This window comes from Arachis hypogaea, chromosome 11, assembly GCF_003086295.3.
Source record: "Arachis hypogaea cultivar Tifrunner chromosome 11, arahy.Tifrunner.gnm2.J5K5, whole genome shotgun sequence".
NCBI classification, from domain to species: Eukaryota; Viridiplantae; Streptophyta; class Magnoliopsida; order Fabales; family Fabaceae; genus Arachis; species Arachis hypogaea.
Genome location: NC_092046.1, coordinates 76,387,607 through 76,401,568, shown reverse-complemented (window position 1 = coordinate 76,401,568; position 13,962 = coordinate 76,387,607). Strand labels below are relative to the sequence as shown.

Sequence of the window (13,962 nt, the reverse complement as noted above, 5' to 3'; positions counted from 1 at the left end):
TTTGGTTCCTCAAAGGGAAACTCCTTATTGGTCAGTGAACGTCCCAGGAGGTCTTCCTCACTAGGATTCACGTCCTCCTCCTCCTCTTTGGGTTCAGCCACACCAAGTAAGGTAATGGCCTTGCACTCTCTTTTTGGATTCTCTTCTGTATTGCTTGGGAGAGTACTAGGAGGGGTTTCAGTGACTCTTTTACTCAGCTGGCCCACTTGTGCCTCCAAATTTCTAATGGAGGACCTTGTTTCATTCATGAAACTTAAAGTGGCCTTAGATAGATCAGAGACTATATTTGCTAAGCTAGATGGATTCTGCTCAGAATTCTCTGTCTGTTGCTGAGTGGATGATAGAAAAGGCTTGCTATTGCTAAACTTGTTTCTTCCACCATTATCAAAGCCTTGTTGAGGTTTTTGTTGATCCTTCCATGAGAGATTTGGATGATTTCTCCATGAGGGATTATAGGTGTTTCCATAAGGTTCACGCATGTAATTCACCTCTGCTATTGCAGGGTTCTCAGGATCATAAGCTTCTTCTTCAGAAGATGCCTCTTGAGTACTGTTGGATGCAGCTTGCAATCCATTCAGACTCTGAGAAATCATATTGACTTGCTGAGTCAATATTTTATTCTGAGCCAATATGGCATTCAGAGTATCAATTTCAAGAACTTCCTTCCACTGAGGCATCCCATTACTCACAGGATTCCTTTCAGAAGTGTACATGAACTGGTTATTTGTAACCATGTCAATGAGTTTCTGAGCTTCTGCAGGCGTTTTCTTTAGGTGAATGGATCCACCTGCAGAATGGTCCAATGACATCTTTGATAATTCAAACAGACCATCATAGAATATATCCAGGATGGTCCATTCTGAAAGCATGTCAGAAGGACACTTTTTGGTCAGTTGCTTATATCTCTCCCAAGCTTCATAGAGGGATTCACCTTCTTTCTGTTTGAAGGTTTGAACATCCACTCTAAGCTTGCTAAGCTTTTGAGGAGGAAAGAACTTGGCTAAGAAAGCCGTGACTAGCTTATCCTAAGAGTTCAGGCTATCTTTAGGTTGAGAGTCCAACCATATTCTAGCTCTGTCTCTTACAGCAAATGGGAAAAGCATAAGCCTGTAGACCTCGGGATCAACCCTATTGGTCTTAACAGTATCACAGATCTGCAAGAATTCAGTTAAGAACTGAAAATGATCTTCTGATGGAAGTCCATGAAACTTGCAGTTCTGTTGCATCAGAGAAACTAATTGAGGCTTTAGCTCAAAATTGTTTGCTCCAATGGTAGGGATTGAGATGCTTCTTCCATGTAAATTGAAATTTGGTGCAGTAAAATCACCAAGCATCTTCCTTGCACTGTTATTATTTTTGGCCATGTCTCCTTCTTTTTCGAAAATTTCTGTCAGATTTTCTCCAGAGAGTTGTGCTTTAGTTTTCCTTAGCTTCCTCTTCAGAGTCCTTTCAGGTTCAGGATCAGCTTCAACAAGAATGTTCTTATCCTTGTTCCTGCTCATATGAAAAAAAAAAGAGAACACAAAAGAAAATATAGAATCCTCTGTGTCACAGTATAGAGATTCCTTGTATGAGTATAAGAAAAGAAGAATGGAAGAAGGAAAAGATAAGAATTCGAACACAGAGGAGAAGAGTGGGTTCGAATTTTGGAGTGAAAGAGGGGTGTTAGTAAATAAATAAATAATTAGAAGAAGATGAGAGATGGAAGAATTCGAAAATTAAATAAAATAAAAATAAAAATTAAAGTTAAATTCAAAATTTTTAAGAAGAAAAACGAAATTCAATTAAATTAAAACTTAAAACAATTAGTTAATTAAAAAGGAATTTTGAAAAAGAGGAAGGTGATTTTCGAAAATTAGAGAGATAATTAGTTAGGTAATTTTGAAAAAGGTAAGAATCAAACAAAAAGATAAGATTAATTGAAAAAGATTTGAAAATCAAATTTTGAAAAGATAAGAAGTTAGAAGAGATTTTGAAATTGATTTTGAAAAAGATGTGATTGACATTTATTTTGAAAAAGATTTGAAAAAGAAATTTAAAAAGGTTTGATTTTGAAAATTAAAGTTGGTTACTTGACTAACAAGAAACAAAAAGATATGATTTTAAAATTTAAAGATTGAACCTTTCTTACTAGGCAAGTAACAAACTTAAAATTTTTTAATCAATCACATTAATTGTTAGCATTAATTTCGAAAATATGAAATAGAAATAAGAAAAAGATTTTGAAAATAAATTTTGAAAATTTTGAAAATTATGAAAGAAAAATGAAAAAGATTTGATTTTTGAAAAAGATTTGAAAAAGATAAGGTTTTTAAATTGAAAATTTGACTTGACTAATAAGAAACAACTAAATTTTTAAAACTTTTGACTAAATCAAATCAAATTTTCGAAAATTATGAGTAAAATAAGGAAAAGATATTTTTTTGATTTTTGAATTTTAATGATGAGAGAGAAAAACATCAAAAAGACTCAATGCATAAAAATTTTGGATCAAAATAAATGATGCATGCAAGAACACTATGAATGTCAAGATGAACACCAAGAACACTTTGAATGTCAAGATGAACACCAAGAACTTATTTTTAAAAATTTTTATGAAAAGAAAAACATGCAAGACACCAAACTTAAAAATTTTTCATGTATAGACACTAACAAATTGAAAATGGATATGAGAAACAAGAAAAGATGCACAATAAGAAAATGCAAAGATCAAAGAAAGCAAATCATCAAGAACAACTTGAAGATTATGAAGAACACCATGCATGAGTTTTCGAAAAATGCACAAATTTTAAAAACATGCAATTGACACCAAACTTAAAATTTAACACAAGACTCAAACAAGAAACATCAAATTTTTGGTTTTTTTTTTATTTTATTAGAATTTTTTTGGATTTTTTTTTAAAATTAATTGGAAAAGAAAAATAAGGATTTCAAAATTTTTTTTAATGAGAATTCCAGGAATCATGCATTGTTAGTCTAATGCTCCGGTCCAGGAATTAGACATGGCTTACTAGCCAGCCAAGCTTTCAGTGAAAGTTCCGGTCCAAAACACTAGACATGGCCAATGGCCAGCCAAGCTTCAGCAGATACAAATCAGGCATATAACAGCTAATTAGATGAGAGTCCAAGGGCTCTTGCCATGATAGGTGGAAGCCTCAATCCAAAAATTTAGACATGGCTTGGCAGCCAGCCAGGCTTCAACAAATCATGAAGAAACTCTAGAATTCATTCTTAAAAATTCTGAAGAACATAGAATAATTTATTTTTATTAAAAAAAAATTTTTGAAAAATTTTTCGAAAATAAAAGAATAAAACAAAAACTTAAAATTAAAATAAAATTACCTAATCTGAGCAACAAGATGAACCGTCAGTTGTCCAAACTCGAACAATCCCCGGCAACGGCGCCAAAAACTTGGTATGCAAAATCGTGATCGTTCATTCCTTGGTAACGGCGTCAAAAACTTAATACGCACGTTCATAATTTTAGTTCTTTGTCACAACTTCGCACAACTAACCAGCAAGTGCACTGGGTCGTCCAAGTAATAAACCTTACGTGAGTAAGGGTCGATCCCACGGAGATTGTCGGCTTGAAGTAAGCTATGGTCATCTTGCAAATCTCAGTCAGGCGGATTCAAATAGTTATGGTGAATTGATAATTAAAATATAATTAAAATATAAAATAGGATAGAAATACTTATGTAATTCATTGGTGAGAATTTCAGATAAGCGTATAGAGATGCTTTTGTTCCTCCTGAACCTCTGCTTTCCTGCTGTCTTCATCCAATCATTCCTACTCCTTTCCTTTGCAAGCTTTATGTAGGGCATCACCGTTGTCAATGGCTACATCCCGTCCTCTCAGTGAAAATGGTCCAAAATGCGCTGTCACCGCACGGCTAATCATCTGTCGGTTCTCGATCATACTGGAATAGGATTCAATAATCCTTTTGCGTCTGTCACTACGCCCAGCACTCGCGAGTCTGAAGCTCGTCACAACTATCCCTTCCCAGATCCTACTCGGAATACCACAGACAAGGTTTAAACTTTCTGGATCTCAAGAATGGCCGCCAATAATTCTAGCCTATACCACGAAGACTCTAATCTCACGATCAGGAGGCTAAGAGATATGCATTCAAGCTTGTTTTCATGTAGAACGGAAGTGGTTGTCAGGAACGTGTTCATAAGTGAGAATGGTGATGAGCGTCACATAATCATCACATTCATCATGTTCTTGTGCGCGAATGAATATCTTAGAGAAGAAATAGGCTTGAGTTGAATAGAAAAACAATAGTACTTTGCATTAATTCATGAGGAACAGCAGAGCTCTACACCTTAATCTATGGTGTGCAGAAACTCTACCGTTGAAAATACATAAGTAAAAATAGGGTAGACATGGCCGAGTAGCCAGCCTCTCATGGAGGTCTCATAACATAAAAGTTACATAATGTGTTCTACAGATCTCTAACACAATAGTAAAAAGTTCTATTTATACTAAACTGGTTACTAGGGTTACATAAATAAGTAAATGATGCAGAAATCCACTTCCGGGGCCCACTTGGTGTGTTCTTGGGCTGAGCATTGAAGCTTTCACGTGTAGAGGTCTTCCTTGGAGTTAAACGCCAGTTTGTAACCTGTTTTTGGCGTTTAACTCTGCTTTGCAACCTGTTTCTGGCGTTTAACTCCAGAATAGGGCAGAAAGCTGGCGTTGAACGCCAGTTTGCGTCATTTAAACTCGAGCAAAGTATAAACTACTATATATTACTGGAAAGCCCTGGATTTCTACTTTCCAACGCAATTGAGATCGCACTATTTGGACTCTTGTAGCTCCAGAAAATATACTTTGAGTGCAGGGAGGTCAGAATCCAACAACATCTGCAGTCCTTCTTCAACCTCTGAATCAGATTTTTGCTCAAGTCCCTCAATTTCAGCCAGAAATTACCTGAAATCACAGAAAAATACACAAACTCATAGTAAAGTCCAGAAATGTGAATTTTATTTAAAAACTAATAAAAATATACTAAAAACTAACTAATTCATACTAAAAAGTATGTAAAAATAATGCCAAAAAGCGTATAAATTATCCACTCATCAGGTACCAGTAGAAACCCTCCCTCTAGCACAACTACGACCACGAGGCTGATCTGTGACACCTCTACTTGTCCTCATGACTGCAAAGAGCATACCAATTAACACAAATCGTCACACAATTATGTTATTTAGAAGAAATTTTGACATAACCTCCCCTATAAAGGTGCTAACCTTCACGGTGATAAACCGCACAACAATCAAAACATATTCAAACACGAAACTTTACATAAGTTAGAACCCTTGAATCTAAACCTAACTAATCTATTAGAGAATCTATTCTCAAACGTTAATACTACTAATACATGCATATCATCAAGCATTATTAAATATTAATGATGTTCTCTTTTTAACTCGACTCTTAGATTGATGAAATTAAATGTTATCTAAAACCTATTACTTCACATACTTTTATAAATTCAAATCAAAACGTTAAATTCTAGTTTGTATAAATTACTCAATCTTATTCAAGCTAATATTGTAAATATGTATTATGTATTTGTTTCTAAATTTAAGTTATATTAAGCATTATATGATTTATATTGTTAACTATTTAGTTGAGTACCTAATTAGTTAAAATTTAAAACAATACAACAAACTAGAACACAACAAATAACACAATTTAGAATCTATTCTCAACTTCCAATTTAGAATCAAATTAGAATCTATTCTCATCAATGGTCATCCGATACCAAGCCAGAACAAAATTTAAGAAGTGGCAGAAGGGGGTGCTACCTGGATGGAGCAGCGCCGGCAACAGCAGTGGCAGAAACGGCAACAACAGTGGCAGTTTAGTTTGGACGACAATAGGGGGCCATCGGAGGGAATATTTAGGGAAGAGGGATAGGCTTAGAGAGAGAGAGTGGGAGGTGATAGGGTTAGAGAGAGAGAGAGAGAGAGAGAGAGAGAGAGAGAGAGTAATTCAAAATGAGGGAAAAAAAGGTTCACGGTTCAAATTTAGGACGCATTTACCATCGGATACCTGTCGGTAAAGCTTCACGGTTGACCAAAATGCAATTTTTCATGAATCAAGGTTACCGTAAAATTTATTCGCCTGTAAATCTGACGGCAATCGTGGCGCCAATTATTTTGCTTTTTTCTCTAAATATTATCGTCGGATTCTAGTTTCTAACGGTAAATCTTTTTCCTAACAAATTCATTACAAAATCTACCGATAAAGTCGCCGCTAAACACGACGCTAACCTCCGACACTAAATTCAATGGTATTTAGTATTTTTCTTGTTGTGCAAGGAAGGTTGATTTGGTTAAAGAAACAAATATGAAAGGCGTGAATTAGGAGGGTTACCAGGACGTAGATCTGCGTGAGAAGGTTCATTGCCTGACCTAGAGCCTGCAGGATTAGGGTCACCGACTCCATTTGTCTGAGGAAAGGTAAAATGTGCTCCTCGCACGCATAGCAGAGGGGGATGCTCCGGATGCAGACATGGAGTCCCTGAGGCAGGAGCTGGAGAAAATACAATGCATACGCCAGCAGATGGCTGTCTATTATAAGAAAATGCGTGCAAGAGGCAACAGTGCTGGAAGCGTCTTCTCCTCATATGCACTTGCACCAACACAGACACCAGCACCCACAGTGACGCCATATCAAAACCAACAGTGAGACCATCAAGAGCAGGAGATGATGATGATGATTATTAGGACCCATAGGCTTTAGGGTTTTCTTTTGTGTAGTTTGACATTATTATCTTTTATTATATTGACGAGATTACTTTATTATGTGTTTAGTGGTTGTTATTTCGGATTATATTATAATTTTTTATTTTAATGAAACATATTTTATTTTCGTTAATTTTTAATTTAAATGTTAGTTATCACAAGGTGGATCCTAATAAAGCAGGTTATAATTATGATAATTATAGTTAAAAAATATTAAATAAAAATATTATTTTACTAAAATATTATCATCGAATTTAGCATGGGATAAATCTGACAATATTATTTAAATTATTTTATTAAATAATATTACCGTCAGAATTTTTAACGAAAATTTTTTAACGGTAAATGCTTTTAGGATGGCCATTTCCGATGGTAATTAGCGTAGAATTTCTATAACTGCCTATAAATAATTTCCGTCAACATTTATACCGTAAAATTCTTTCTGATGATAAATTTGACGGTAATATTATTGTCGAATTTTTTAAACAATTTTGCCGGTTTTAAACGCTTGCTTTGGTAGTGGAAGTGAGGTTGTCAGCTTCTTCTGCCGCACTTGGGATGGAGACACCCAAAGATGAGGAGATTGTTTATAATTTTTCTGTATTTACCAATGAAAAAGAAGAGAAGAAAAAAAAAGGAAGAAAAATACAAAGAATTAACGTTTTAATAAGGAAGTTATTTGACCCAATTTAATGGTTGAACGACATTTAACATCTATTATGCCATGTAGAATTCTGGAACTATGAGATCACGACAAAATTAATAGCAGAATTTAATTATCTAACAAAAATGACAATTAGATATTAAATTGTCATTTTCTAATCGTAACGGGCGAATCTTCCTCTCTTAAACTAAATAGGACCATAATAAAAATTTTACTCAACATATTTTAGGTCCACCCCGTCACTACTAGAAATACGGACATTACCAACGGGAAGATATCCACGAACTAAAAAGAGTGACAAATTTATATGATCGTGGTAATCACTTGCAACGTCTTGTATTTTCGTGGCCAAATTTTGTGAAATTTTTCGACGATTTTGTTTGTTCGTGGCTAACTTGAGATGAGTTCTCTCAATGACCACAGACTCAATGATTACCGTGGCAAAATCGAACGATTTTCACTTTTAAATTCCGCGTTTAATTTGGTTTTGTCCTCCATCCCTCTCAAAATATTTTTATGCAGTTTTTACTTTTTCAAAATTTAAACCGTAACTTAAAGGTAAATTCGATTTATCATGTGCAGGCTTTTCCAATTCTTCAATTGTTGAATTCTTCTCCCTCCTTTTGAGTGCTGCCATGAAAAATTAATAAAGTATGCTAATGGTTTGATTTTAGATTTTATTGATGATGTGCAATTTTCTCACTTAGTATGATCCTTGAATTTGGCCATATCTCTGAATCATGTATTTTTTACTTAGTATTAGCTATGCGCTGATTTGATTAATTTTTTCTTTTTGATTTAACTGTAGTTTTTTAACGTAATTGTATTATTCATTACTTGTTACTAAATCAGATTGTAATATAACCAAAAAAACTAAATTATATACATACAATTTCAATATTTATATTTTAGTTGTTACATTTTTTGTGCGTGTTCTTTTTGGTCAAATGCAGTTTCAGTGTCCAATTTTATCGTATGCATTATTTAGAGACTTTGGTGATAGAATAAAATGATTCAATTGAAAATAAATGTTAAAATTATAAAAAAGAGTACTTATAAAAAGAGTACATATTTATCTTTGATAAAATAGTTCTAACTAATTTTAGAAAGTAAAAGATACTAACTATGATTTTATTGAAATAATAACTAATTTAATTATTCATTATTTAATTACTCACTCTTAATTTATGGCAACATTAATAAACAGAATTTTAACTTTTAAAATTCAGAATATTAGTTTTATACTTATATTTTATTAATTTAATTTAAAAAATAAATTAAAATTATTTTTATAGGAGTTCATTTTTTAATTATGTACAAAAAAATTTTTTTCTCCAATTTAAAGGTATCAAATTCTTAAGTTTTAAGTTTATTTATTTTAATTTTTACTGATGCTATTTTTTTTAAATTCAACGAGTAAAAATTTTAAATTCTAATTAATATGTGAAATTTTTGAATATAATTTAAAGTTGTAAATTTTACAATTTGATATTTTTTTATTAAAATTAAATTTTACTCTAAATTAAAAAGTTATAGTTAGTTCACTAAACAAAATCTAAATTAACATCTATAATAAGATGAATGAAATTTTGAGCAGCAATGTTAAACGCAACTTTTATTAAGTAGCCCACTCACCCAGTCTTAACAATAACTTCCTTCCACTATTTCCAAAATCCCTATTTGTTAGCTCCTGCAATTGATTCAAGTTTGATAACATGCAGCCAACCCTTTCGTTAATAACATTTTCTTCCGTTTCTCCCGATTCGTAATTTCTTAACTACTGCACTCAGATCAATTCAGCTAACCTTCAGAGCAATTCGCTCAAGACGTTCCTGTTTAGGTTCTAGGTACGATCACACCGGACGTTCTGTGAAAGAGCAGGGACCATGATTTGCAGTTCGAGTACCGTCAGTTTGAGTAGCCGAAGAAGCAAGCAAAATCGGTGGAATCAGAATTCTATCTGTAAACCCGAATCGCGAAGAAGATTTTCATGACATCATTTTGTTTTTTATATTTCTTTTAGTCAACAATGAAAGTTAATTTTAGACTTTTTTTTTTTTATTCCAACATGCATTCTTTCTTTTGTTACTGGTTGTAGATAGATTCTAAATCACCAATTGGCATTTTGAAAGATGTTATGCAACTGACAATTGAAGGCCGCAAAGCAGCTGCAAATTACATCCGAAAAGTAAGTATTGTACCTTAATTTTTTATCATCTTCGAAGGAGTCAAATCATGACCTATTAATTTTTTAGCTTAATTCTTGATCTCTAATTTGATTAACAGATTTTATTGGAGTACACAAAGCAACTGGAGTATCGACAGGGTGTATAATTCAGTGGTGTATAATTTAGTGGCCGAAGTTATGTGTATTTTTTACTATTTACCTGGAAATATTTTTGCATGTGGATTGTCTGTGTAACAAGAAATGGAGAGCTTGATAAATTCATTATTTTGATACTTTCAAGATTTGTATCATTTTAGCAAAGTTTAATATTTATTTTGTAATAGTTTTATTTGAATATTTTTTTAACATTAAATCCATTAATCTAGGATATTTGCTTTTCAATACTAAGTATTTGTTAATTTTATATTTTTATACTATGGATAATACGTATAGGAATGTGATTAATTTTTTTAATATTATATGATGTAATTTTATATTAAAGAGCATTTTTATTATGATATTTTTTTTAATTTAACTTCTATCGTTAGCCACGGAAAAAAGTATGGCAAAAAAGCCCGCCCTGATCAATTTTGTCACAGGCAAATATTTTATTTTGCCACGGAAAAGAGTGTGTCTAAACGTGCTAAAGTTGTGGCTAACCAAATGTCTCCACGGGTGTTAAAACCGTGGCTATTGGAGTAAAAAGCGTGGCTAACTAAAAACGCGTCGCCCTCCCTAGCCACGGATGTTCATTTGTTGCAAAAGCATAATTGCCACAGTTTTTTTGGAGTTCCGTGGCTAAACCCCTTCTTTTTGGTAGTGCGTCAGGCTGTACGTCACCATGTGAAGCTAATTTTAAAATCGAGTTGGTACAAGTGCATATGGGAGTCTCTCAATTTATGACCAACTAGGCTAGCTACACTACTTTGGTTTCAATTTATTATGACCAGCAACTCTATTATTCTTCACACAAGCAAAAACTCATTTCAGGTACGTAGGAATCTTTTGATATTTATATATCGAATTGAAGTTTCCGACATAGTTTATGTATACGAACGCATATACTTATTTCGTTTTAATTTAATTAATTCTCTATTCTCATACATCGTTATTCTCACAAAATTATTATATCATAAGTTGAATAATTTTGATGTAACGTGGACACAAAAGGATAAGGAAAGTTTTACATACAAAGAAACAAAAAGAAGAGGGGTGATTGGGATCCTTTCTTTTCTTTCCGTTTCTTGTAGAAAGTTGTTAGAAGCATCACACACACGTATATACACACACATTATTGTGACTTTGCTAATGCTACAACTGGCAAAAAGCAAGTAAACAATAATTTTAACCAGTGAAACTCCAAATTGCTCTAATTATTTTTTTATCAAATAAATAACTTTTTTAACAAAAAAATTATGAATTCATTTATGATATTTTAGAATATTAAATAAATTAGATTTTCACAAAATAAAATAATAAATTAGTTCCTAATATTTTTTAAAATGATAAACGAGATCTTTAATATTTTAAAGAATTATTATAATTGAATGATTAAATGATCTGAAATTTCAAAAAATAAAAGATTAATTTATAATTTTATTTTTATTAAATATTAATTTTTCTAATATTCTAAAAAATTATGAATTATTTTGTCAATGTTTTTATTAAAATCTAATTTATCAAAAGCAAAAATCATCAGAAATAAATTTAAAATATCATCACTTGATCTTAAATTCTTAGTTGGTTCATATCTAAAGGACTTTTGTGGGGTTCAGTCATGCATATATTGATGGGACCCAACAGGGAACAATAATGTGTTGCACACTTGCACAAGCAAGGGGGCTTAGTTGGAGGCCATGATAAATGAATCATTGTCCTCAAAAATAAAAAGTGGCCTCCATCACTACGCTACTACTAGTCTACTACATTCAAATGGTGTGTTAGATGGGTTTTAGTCTCCAAAAGCTGATGATGGGGTATGCATATCCATCAAACCTGGCAAACTTCCCAAACTTTCACATGCATCATCATGCACATATAATGCCTACCCACCCAATCCCTAGTACCACTTTGCCACAAAGTTTTCCCTTTTCTTATTGGTATTGTTATGTTATTTAATTGAGTGAATACCCCATCCGGCCCCTGACAATTATCTCGAAAGGACAACGAGGCCCCCAAGAAAAAAAACACTCAATCCGGCCCCTGATAAATTTTTTTTGGGACAGATTAGCCCCTGTGCCAAAAAAAATAACATTTATTTTTTTTGGCACAGGGGCCTCGTTGTCCTTTCGAAGTAATTGCCAGGGGTCGGGTTGAGTTTATTTTTTTTGTCAGGGGCCGGATTGAGGTTTTTTTTTTGTCAGGGGCCTCGTTGTCTTTCGAGGTAATTGTCAGGGGCTGATTTGGGTTTTTCTCTATTTAATTTGGACATTTAAAATTAGATAAATTAATAAAATAGTATATTATTTACAAAAATAATTTTAAAATATACAAATGACAAATACATTTTTGAAAAATTTATAAACGCTTTAATAATAACCGAAATATATTTGTTATTCTTTAAATTTTTTTTTATCCTTTATTTTAATATTACTGAGCGTAAAATCACTAAATTTTAAAGATAAAAATATTTTTTTGTATCAATGTCTTAAATTTTTTTTTATCAAATTTCGATTTTAAAATTTTTTTTAAGAATATATATTTAATGTTTATTTATTTTTGTCAAGTTTTTAAATATTTATTTATTATTTGTATCTTTTAAAATTATGTGTCAGTAATATAAATTTTAAAATATTAAGTTATTTAGTAGTTTATCCTTTAAAATTAAGTATTTATACAACATCAAACAAAATTTAAAAAGATTTAAAAATAAATAATAGATTAATGTATGTTAATATTGATTTATATACATGTGCAACTCATTTTAACAAATAAAATAGTTCTGATGATAAAAATACAAGACACATTAGTTTTTTAAAAGATTAACTTGTTGATTTATATTATGAGATTAATTTGTTTTACGTTTGTTACGTTATTTTTAAAAACTATTTTTAAAAACTATTTTGACTCAGTAAAATATTAAAGAGTAATTACTCAAATTAGTCTTTAAAATTTTTGAAGTTGGATACTTTAGTTTCTTAGACTTTAAAATACATAAAATAGTCCCCAACATTTACTTTCATTAGATAATATAGTTTCTCTTTGTTAGTCACTAATGGTGATTGCTGTTTAACTCGTACATGTGGCCGTTAAGTGTTCACATACGCATTTTAAACAAATTAGTCCCTAAAATGTAGTACAAAATTGTAACACTTTACCCTATAGACATAAGTCAAAGGTAGTGAGACATTACGATCTCTAAAAAAAAAATAAAATACACATGTATAGATTGAAGAAATATAATATAGCTATGAGCCTATGAAAAAGAGACATAACCAAAAATCGCATCACACTCGATGATATAAAGTTTCGGTATACAAAAACGAATGAAATATATCTATATCTATCTATATATATATATATATATATATATATATATATATATATATATGATTTAAGAAGAGATACATAACAATATTAGTCTCACTACAAGAAAAAGCAATATTTGTAACAAAAAAATTATTACAAAAAATTGAAATTTTGAAACAAAAGGATTTTGTAACAAAAAAAGGGTCATTGCAGTATGTCCCATTACAAAATGTTTTTGTAACAAAAAATGAAACTGTTACAATTCAAAGTAATATTTTGTAACTAATTTTTTTAATACAAAAACCAAAATTTGTTACGAAAGTGGTAACACCTTTTTACTTTTAAAATATTTTTTGTAACAATTTAGATTTTTGTGTCATAATATTTTGTTGCAAAATACTACTTTTGTAACATTTTTTATTCTTTTAGTTATAAAAATAGAAAGTTGATTTTAAAATATTTGATTAAATAATTGATATATCAATTAATTTTCTAATCCCACTAACTCAACATTTATATGATATATAATCATATAGATAATTAAAATATCTTACATATCATTAAGATTCTTTTACGATAAAATAAGTTCTACAAATTCAACTAAACACAACTTTTTCCTAACATAAAATTGTACCATATCGAATTTATAATTTTTTACTCTTCTAGCATATTTCAGTCAATATAAAGTCTAGCATGTTAGCATCAATTTTGTACCCCTGCAAATATAAATAATGAAAACCAAAACTAAAAAATAACACATAACACTATCTTCATCCGAGTAAAAATTTAGAACTTACAAGTTAAAATTAACTAATTCCTTAAGAATATATTCTCAGAGTTTAAAACTAGCCAATCAAGAATACAAATTATCAAGAATTAACAATTCAATATATAAACTTGGGCT

The 13,962-nt window shown here is 31.2% G+C and overlaps 1 non-coding gene across 1 annotated transcript; it reads left to right on the top strand.

The window, feature by feature from the left end:
* Nucleotides 1-863: 863 nt before the first annotated feature.
* On the top strand, nt 864-971 carry LOC112724436 (small nucleolar RNA R71). Its single transcript, XR_003163598.1, has one exon. It is a non-coding gene; the product is annotated as a small nucleolar RNA R71 (small nucleolar RNA).
* The last annotated feature ends 12,991 nt before the right edge of the window (nt 972-13,962 follow it).